Raw genomic sequence first — 10,535 nt, 5'->3', positions numbered from 1 at the left:
CAAATTTGAAGACAGACATGGCAGATTTGAAGACAGATTTGACAAATTTTCTACAAGAAATACTTACTAATGGTGAAAAGGTAGTAAAGAAAACTCATGATGAGAACAAAAGAAATGTTAATCATGATTCCATAGACGCTAATGTTGGATCGAAGAATCACCATATTCCAAAAATCGATATGAGGAAGTTTGATGGCAAGGATCCCACCACATGGATATTACAAATGGAGCAATTCTTCGATCTCAATAATGTGCAAAACGCGCAAAAGGTACGTATGGCAACTGTATATTTGGAACCAAATCAGTTTGTATGGTATCAATGGCTTTGTTCTCATAAACAATTTATCACTTGGGAAATTTTTATGGAAGAATTGATAGCACATTATGAGGATACAAAAAGCAACACTTTTTTTAGCCAATTGATAAGTCTCAAACAAAAGGGTTCAATAATGGAGCACATTGAGGAGTTCTAAAAATTGAACATAAGGGTAAAAGATATTCGAGAGGAGCATAGGATTGATGTGTTCATAGGGTCTTTAAAGGATAATATCCAACATGATGTTCGCCTTTGGGAACCTGATTCATTAGAGAAGGCATTCAGGTTAGCAAGAAAAATGGAAAGCAAAATTATGGCAACTAGGAAGCATACCAATCACAACTATAAAGACGGAAGTGTTGTTGCCCCTAGGTAGTCTTCCACAACCTACAAGGTTGACACCACAACAATTGGAAGAAAAAAGAGCAAAAGGGCTTTGTTACAATTGTGATAGCAAATACACGAAAGGTCATAAGTGTGCTGAGAAGAAATAATTCTACATAGATTGTGAAGAGGAAGAAGAAAAGGAGCAAGAAAGGTCAAAAGAAGAGGATATACCCCAGGAACAAAGCCTAGATGAAGAACAAATAAATCCGACCATATCTTGTAATGCATTGGCGGGAATTACCACTCCTCAAACCATCAAGATAGAAGGACAAATCAAGAAAAAAAAGGTAATAGTGTTGATTGATTCAGGAAGCACCCACAATTTTATTCATTGTAGGGTAGCAAAAGAATTGAATTGCTTCCTATATCTAGCACCAGAGTGTCAAGTGATGATTGCAAATGGAGGAACAATAAATTGCTCTGGAAAGTGCCATAATATCAAGCTATCCATGGGAGAATATGTATTGACTAGCCCAATGCTTTCCATTCCAATGGGAGGTGCTGATGTTGTAGTAGGAGTCCAATGGCTACAATCCTTGGGTACAATAGCTTTTAATTTTCAAGAACTTTTCATCAAATTTTCTATGGAAGGAAAGGAAGTTGAATTAAGGGGTATTGTAGGGAAACCAGGAAAGATAATCAGCTCTAATGGCATGACAAAGCTTCTAAAAAAGGAGCAAAGAGGTGTAATTGCACAATTATGTTCGCTAGATGTTTCCACATTGGAATCATCTATTTCTCCAGATCTCCAAAAAGTCCTGGACAATCATTCCAAGGTATTTGAGACTCCCAAAGGTCTCCCACCTATGCGTGATCATGATCATGCTATTCATCTGATTCCAGGAAGTGTTCCTCCAAACATCAGGCCGTACAGATATCCCTATGTCCAAAAAAGTGAAATTGAACGTATGGTTGCAGAAATGCTAGAGGCTGGTATAATTCAACCGAGTCAAAGTTCTTTCTCAGCTCCAGTAGTATTGGTGCACAAGAAGGATGGATCATGGCGCATGTGTCCGAATTATAGGGAGCTCAACAAGCTCACTATTAAAGATAAGTTCCCCATTCCTATCATTGATGAATTACTGGATGAATTGCATGGATCAATTTACTTCACCAAGTTGGATCTTCGTTCGGGATATCATCAAATCAGAATGAAGATTGAAGACATTCCGAAAACGGAATTTAGAACTCATGAGGGTCATTATGAATTTTTGGTCATGCCTTTTGCCCTTACCAATGCACCTTCAACATTTCAAGGTTTGATGAATTCAATTTTCAAACCATTCCTTAGAAAATTTGTGTTAGTATTTTTTGATGATATACTAATCTACAACAAGTCTTGGAAGGATCATGTTGAACATGTTGACAAGGTGCTACAACTATTGGAGGAGAAACAATTATATGCAAAAAGATCCAAATGTTTCTTTGGAGTCCAGGAGGTGGAATATTTGGGTCATATTGTATCTCATGAAGGGGTTAAGGTAGACCCTAGCAAAATTAAAGCCATTAAGGAATGGAAAATCCCCACATCCATAAAGAATCTGCAAGGATTTCTTGGGTTGAAAGGGTATTAACGCAAGTTTGTTAAGAATTATGGGAGAATAGCAGCACCTCTAACAACATTATTGAAGAAAGATCCATTTTCATGGACTCCGGAAGCAACAAAGGCCTTTGAACATCTTAAAGAGGCAATGTGCCAAGCACCGGTCTTAGCTACACTGGACTTCACAAAAACCTTTATTGTGGAATGTGATGCTTCAGGAAATGGAATTGGTGCTGTTCTAATGCAAGATGAAAGACCCATTGCTTTTGAAAGTCGTCCAATCAAGGGAAAGTTTTTAAGCAAAGCTATTTATGAGAAGGAAATGTTGGCAATACTCCATGCACTTAAGAAATGGCGACCCTACCTAATGGGAAGACACTTCAAGGTAAAAACGGATCATGATAGCCTTAAATACTTTTTAGAACAAAGATTATCCTCTGAAGAGCAACAAAAGTGGGTCACAAAGATGTTGGGTTATGACTTTGAAATCATCTACAAAAAAGGGAAGCAAAATGTGGTGGCAGATGCACTCTCAAGAAAGGATGAGGATGTGGAAGCATTGTTGTGTGCCATTTCTATTATCCAACTAGATTGGATAAACAAAGCAAGGGAGGAATGGAAGAATGATGAAGAAGTGTGGGCACTTATTCGAAAGCTACAACAAGATTCCAGTAATTCTGATACATTTAGCTGGCAAAATGATTCGTTATGGTACAAAGATCGCTTATACCTCTGTAAGAATTCCCAGCTAAAACAAAATATTCTTATGGAATTGCACACTTCTCCCTTAGGAGGGCACTCAGGATTTTTAAAAACTTACCACAGGGTTAAGAAGGAATTTTTTTGGGATGGCCTTAAATCAGATATTCAAAAGTTTGTGGTGGAATGTTTGGTTTGCCAACAAAATAAAGTTGAAACAATTAAGACACCGGGTCTATTACAACCTTTATCCATTCCAAGCCAACATTGGGAGGAGGTTTCAATGGATTTTATCACAGGTTTACCCAAGTCTGAGGGAAAGAGTGTCATCATGGTTGTAGTTGACAGACTTACCAAGTATGCACACTTTTGTGCATTATCACATCCATTTAAAGCCAGTACAGTTTCTACTGCATTTATGGAAACAATTCAAAAGCTACATGGAAACCCAAAGATTATTGTAAGTGACAAAGATCCCATTTTCACTGGAAATTTTTGGACATAATTATTTTCTTGTCTTGGTACTCAGTTAGCTCATAGCTCATCTTATCATCCTCAATCTGATGGGAAAACTGAGATAGTAAAGAAATGTTTGGAAGGATATCTTCGTTGCTTTGTATCTGATAAACAGACACAATGGGTCAAATGGTTGCCTCTAGCTGAATGGTGGTATAACACTTCCTTCCATACAGCAACAAAAATGACCCCATTTATGGCACTTTATGGGTATCAACCACCATCCATCACATCATATTTAAGAGAAAATTCTAAGGTTCAGGCAGTGGAACATCACATCGAACATCAACAACAAGTCCTCCAACTCTTAAAGGATAACCTCCTGTTGGCACAAAATAGAATGAAACAACAGGCATATCAACATCGCAGTGAAAGAAGTTTTGATGTAGGTGATTGGGTATTCCTACGGCTACAACCATATAAGCAAATGTCCCTAAAGCAAGCTAAGAAGGATAATAAATTATCACCAAAGTATTATGGTCCGTACAAGTTGTTGCAAAAGATTGGTACTATGGCATACAAATTGGAGCTTCCTGCAGCTTCTCGATTGCACCCAGTTTTCCATGTTTCATGTTTAAAGAAGGTTATAGGCGACAAGCTCCCAATTCAAACAATATTGCCAGAACTTGACGAGGAAGGAAAAATTATACTGGAACCGGAAGCAGTCACAGAAACAAGAACTCGACAGCTACGAATCAATCAATTTCAGAGTATCTTATCAAGTGGAAGAACTTATCCGCTGAAGATTCCACATGGGAGGATGAGAATTTTATGTAGAAGTATCCAGAACTACTCAAGCGTTGAGGACAACACTTTTTTGAAGGAGAGGGGCATGTTGGGTCCCTATAATACTAGTGATTACCCCATTACTATTGTAGTTATACCCCTTATTTATATTGTTGTGCCCCTATTACCCCCATATTGTTATTTCTGTGCCCCATAGAATCCCTCTATTGTTATTTTTGTGGCTTTATATTATTATTGTTAGGTCGGCTGGATTATATTGTGACTCCTTAGACTCCTACATATAGAAAGGAGGGTTTGTCATTTGAATCATCGAAGAATTGTTCATTTATGTAATGTAAAGGAGGTTGCCCCCTCGAAGAGGCTGAATTCTAAGGCATTGATCTATCTTTTCTATCTTTTCTTGAGCTGGTTTCATAACAATATCACCATTACAAAATTGAAATCACTAAGAAAATGCAATGCATGCACAAGTCTAGAATCTTAATTTAAAGATGAAAATTAATGATGTTTATATTGCAAAAAGACAATCTTGCATTGCTAGATAGTGATGCTCATAACAATAGTGTAACATCAAGGTCAATAGGGATACAACTTCATTTTTTTTTTAAATGAGCATTCCATGAGAAGAAAAATTGCGATGGTGTATATGTATATCAACTATTATAGTTCCCTTGAAACCCATGCCATCCTACCCTTGGAGTAAAGTTTTTCCTATAATATTTTCCTTTTTGGGATATTTGTAGCTTTTGTATTTATGGTGTTCTTTTCTCTATGTTTTGAAGGCCAAATTTGGGTAGGGTTTTTAAGTTTGTACCAATGGCAGCAACATGGCGAGATTAGGGAGGCCGCGACAGGTAAGTCCATAAGGGTCAATGCATGTTTCCTCATCATATTTAGACTCTTCTTCTCCTTTAGGTTCAGGATCTCACTTATGTTCTTAGTTATGGTCCTTTAGTTCATCTTCTGTTTCCCACAGGGGCAGTTCCAAGAGTTGTAGTTGCACACCACTTAGGAAAAGGTTTTAGCATTTTCCCTTCCCTTCATTAATTCATTTCTCCAAATGATTCTATGTCTCATCACACTTCGAGAATTCAAGGTTTATGGATTTTTGAATAAGCATGCTCACATTGAGATTAAATAAGTTCTAAGAGGTTTTTATCGAGCTGAGTGGGAAACATGTCGAAGAATGGAGCAAGAAGCCCTGGTAGGGCCCTGGTCAAGCATCATAATCACCTCGTAACCGAAGTGAAGAAGAACGACTATGTTAGAACCAATCATGTCTTAGAATTAGTCACAGATGTCGAGGATGTTGAAGTTGTCACCAAAGAAGGAGAGGAGGCCAACTGCCTATTATCCACTCAAAATCCAATGCACAACCTTCTTATCAACCTATGAGTATTGTCACATACAAAATGGATATATACCAGAAGTTTTATTTTTTACCAATCATGTAATATCAATCAACCACCGAGTACTATTGTACACACATTTAATTTATACCTCAAGCAAGGAAAATTTTAAGGATGGAAAATTTTCTTGAAGTTTAAAACATTGGCGAATCTCACTAATCCCTAATATGCAAATTATAAATGCTTATTGATATATTTGTAAAATTAATCAAATTTATAATTATTTTATATATAGTCTCTCTATAATGTTGGCGATTTTTAAGGTAAAATAATTTTATATTCTAAAATTTGGGCGAATCGTCTTTTATAAAATTGGAAATTGGCGAATCTTTTTTGTGGAAAAATCATGGAAAATTAGCCCACTGGGCGAAAATTAGCCCCTAAAATTTTCCATGACCTCAAGGGTTTATTTTTTATCGATGATGTAATATCAGCCAATCTATGAGTACTATTGCATATGCATTTAATATTCCCTAAGGATTGATTTTCTATGAATTATCTAGTATTAATCAACTTGTGATTATTGTTGTGTACACATTTAATATACTCCAAGGTTTAATGTGTGATCAACTCTCTAATATTAAATATATTCTGGTTGAGTATTGTCTTGAATGGGAATGTGAAAAATCAGAGTGGTTAATGAAATTGGAGGTGAGATGTCTATTGAGGGCATTAGTATTTGATTTTACTTTAATTTGTTGGAATGTATAGACACACAAAACCTTGATGATAAAATGCCTTGGAGTTTTTGACATGCCTTACTACAATCACAATGTGACATACCCATCCACAGCTAGCTAGAGGCACATCACAATTTAGGCCAAGGAAAAACTGATAAGAAAGTAATATATTTTTGGTGATATATGGGGCCATGCATCCAAGAAGACTACCATACTTTTGAGATCCAAGAGAAAAAAATATTAATGGACAAGAATATACATAATAATTACTAAGTTTGAATAATTGTAATTGTGTATGTTACATCTGTCCCCTTTAGTAGGGCTTCGTCCTCAAAGCATATGGAGCAAATAAGAAAAAAATAGTGTCAAAGCTCTAGGTGATATTGTCTCATTATAGAAGCATCAATCCATGCTAGAACAAATTTTATTGGCAATATCTATTGATTAAATCCTCAGGTGGGACTTCTCTTATCATGACTCCAAGTATGCTTTTAGAAAGACATATTAAAATTCAGATTTTTTGGAACATAATCAAAGTGTTTTGTTTGTAAATTGGGATTATCTTGTGTGGTTGGGTAGAATGGTTGTTATCTTCTCCATCCATGTTCAAATCACCACTGGTGACATGATGAGCTATAATGCCTTGATAAATATTATTGTAATGGCTTCGTTACTTGGCTTCAAACATTGTGAACTCTTAAGATTAGTATACCTCTAGCCTAGCTTGATATCAGTAACCTCACTCTAGCCCTCTAGCTAAGAGGGAGGCTGATTTTTTCCTTAGAAAAAGAAAGAAAAAAGTAAAAGAAGAAAAATGTGTTGTTTTTGTTTTTAGTAGTTTATGTCAATAAACTATATTATGATTGGAATGGTGATAGAGGTTTAATTGTAGGAGTATTTTACATGATTTCACTTTTGGGACATTTCTTATTAACTTTAAGTTGTGAATTAATATCATTGTCAAATAGTTTAATTAATATTCAACGAGTAAAATTTTGTTGCACCGAGAGGTGTTCTATAACATAGTATGGGGGACACATTGAAGTATCCATAAAATAAGTGTAAAATGTAAAAGTTTTCTATATTAAAATTATATGTAGAATTGAAATTAAACACACATAAAACACATAACATATATAAAACATAAATAAATTAGTTTAAGACAAAAAAATCAAACAAGTAAGCAACTTACAAATGAAAGTAAGAAACAAAGAGCCTTGAGGAAAACAATGACGATTTTAAGGAAGCAAATATTTCTAGGTATGATATTGAAATATCTTTCTTCTTAATAATATTTAAAAATAAATCACGTGTTAACTCCATATTATGTATCAAAGGAATTACATATCTCTCTTATACATCTATTGGGTTGTAAAAATGTATTCTTGGTACAACCACAAACAACCATGTCTTCCCTAATTTCCTTTCACCCATTTTGCATGGATTAATGGTGTATCTTCCATAATTTATTTGCATGAATGAATGGTGTATCTGCAATGTCCAAAAAAATATTGAATAATAGGATTTTGTTGTTGTGATATGTCACCCTATAGGACTAATAACTAATTCAATAAGATGGAGAACAGGTAGAATGTTAGGCCATCCCATTACCTAATTAGTTGTATTTCTAATTGAGGGTTTAAAATGAAGGCATTCCATTGTTACAAAATTATCTAGAGGCTTTAAGGATGTGGATTTAACATGAATACAACAATTTTGTGTTCTTTGATTATTATACATAATCACTATATTTTAAGGATTTTATGGTACAAAGTCTATGCTACCTTTAATGGGTTTGATAATCAATCATTTAGAGGTAAGGGGAGTTATGAATAGCTAATAATAAAATATGGTTGTGTTTTATTTTATCATATTAATCTTAACATCGATTATAATATTGGTGTTGAATGAATTTAAACTTAAATGGGTTATAAGTAATTATATTCCAATGGATCTTAATCCAAGAGAGTAATAGGTGAATCTTTGGATTGTGTGATATTGATAATATGGAAACATAATTTTAGAGATGTAAAGTGAGCATTCAAACTCTTTATTTTTAGATTCATTTGGCTTTCTGTCACAAGAAAAGAATGAAATTTTTTAACATATGTTAGGTGTTGGATGTGGAACTTTAGTGAATTCTACCTAGTAACTATCCCCACCCATGATGATAGTAGGAAGTTAATAATCATGTACATGGAGCTTTACTTAACTATTATGCTAATGAAATGATCTAGGAGTCGATGGTTGACATTGTGAAACAAATAAACTAAAGTTTTATTACCACCCCTTCCTATATTTAGTTTTGGTCATCCTTATAGAATTTGTGGAACATTGGAATGTGAAACCTAGAAGTTGATTTCATAGGCTATGGTTGATTAAAACTGAGGACCAGAAGTGATACATATATCAATGGATGAAGTCAATAATCCACAGTCATGTTGAAATTGAGATCAGATGAACCATTTTTCAAGGTTTATGAAACGGTAAAAAATCTCAACAACACTCCATTACCACATGAAAACTCCACCATTTCACAGGGATTACATACTTCAAGCTTACAAATTATCTAGTAGCTAATATTGACTCTCCTATTATAATTCTCAAAGTTTTTTTATCTACCCTACATATATTAACTATAAAATACATACAATTCATTTATATTGCAAAATTTAATCCTTGTTTGTGTCTTCCAACTTCCAAGCATAATGCAACAAAAGCTTGGAATCTTCCAAAAATCTGGATCTGGGCTTCACTTCACCAACTGATGATAAAATCCAAGTCATCATTGTATTCTCCATAGGACCCTTACAAGGAAATCCAAGGGATGCTTCCACACATTTAGGGATGCATCCCTATTAAACTCATCGATGTAAATTAGACCTAGGGGTATTCAAACTAGTCACCTACTATCACAAATCTAGCCAAATGCCTAGCAACATTGTCAAATGACCGGTTGAGCTAACCCCTTATAATGAAAAATTAACACATTTTGAAGTCCAAAACTATGTAAGTACAGAAAACTAAAGAATCATATATTGGAGTCACCAAAAGTCCTTGCATTTGTGGTCTCTATGTGTGTGTGTGCATGTAATGATATATATTGCATTGATACAAATATTTACAATGCTTATTATGCAAAGTTAACACATGTTTTTTCTCTAACTAGAAGAATTGAAAAATAGGTCATCCTTTTACTCACATGGCACGAGATCGATTCCAACCGGCACTACCATCATGACTAGTAGGTTCCCATGATTCCCCCTAACACAGATATAGGTAAATTGGGGTTTGAATCTCTAACATTTACTAAAGGATTGCATTAATAGTGCACCCTATCACCAAGTAGTCTACACCTGGGGCTAAAGTCAAAACATTTTATAGTCCAAAGTAATTTATGATTAAGTACATAAAATAGATGAATCATATATCAGAATCACTAAATGCCCCATCCCTAGTGGATTTTTCCATCCACATTAACTCCAAAAATAATAGGTTGAGGTCCTCAGGCCATGCTAAACAATCTAATTGAATGTTGGATCAACATCTTCCAATCAAATAGTCATAAAATAATTGTAACTTGTAGTATTAAGACTAATAGTTTAGAATTTAATCTAGAATCTAAAGACGATTTAAGCAATTTTCTTAAAACAACATAAGTAAACAATATATCAATGAGATTTGTTGAATGCTTCCACCAAAGTTTGGGATTATAGTTGACAAATTCAAATCATGACAGTAATGTGATGTAAACAATATACCCATGATATTTTCCCATTGCTTCCTTCAGAGCTTGGGATTATAATTGAAAAATTCAAATCAACAAGTGTTTATAGGTTAACTGATTATATATTTTGGAGTGTATATGCTCAAAATTATTCCAATCTCTCTTTTTCTTGTACATGGAACAAGGTTAAGCTAGGATTTGAATAATGGATCTTTGAAGCTTAAGAGTTCCTTTGTCAAAGTTCTCACACCATATGCTTGGCATAATACATACATGACATAGTATACTACTTGTTTTCACAACAAAAATTGTATTTGTATTTATGGAGACTTTGTTTTGGGCTTGCCTCGCTAGTGTTTAAACTGGTTTACTAAATTAGGGAGCTCTATCTCAACATAGTAGAATATCCACTTTGCAAGGTGTTTAGTGAAAAATAGAGATGTTATTCCTCCCTATTAGTGGTACGTATATTGTCTAACATACTTATTGACTAAAAAAAGACAATGACAAT

Source organism: Pinus tabuliformis, chromosome 6 (assembly GCF_031772625.1).
Source record: "Pinus tabuliformis cultivar Carrire ecotype Pingquan chromosome 6, CPIR1, whole genome shotgun sequence".
NCBI classification, from domain to species: domain Eukaryota; kingdom Viridiplantae; phylum Streptophyta; class Pinopsida; order Pinales; family Pinaceae; genus Pinus; species Pinus tabuliformis.
This window is presented reverse-complemented; position numbering follows the sequence as displayed.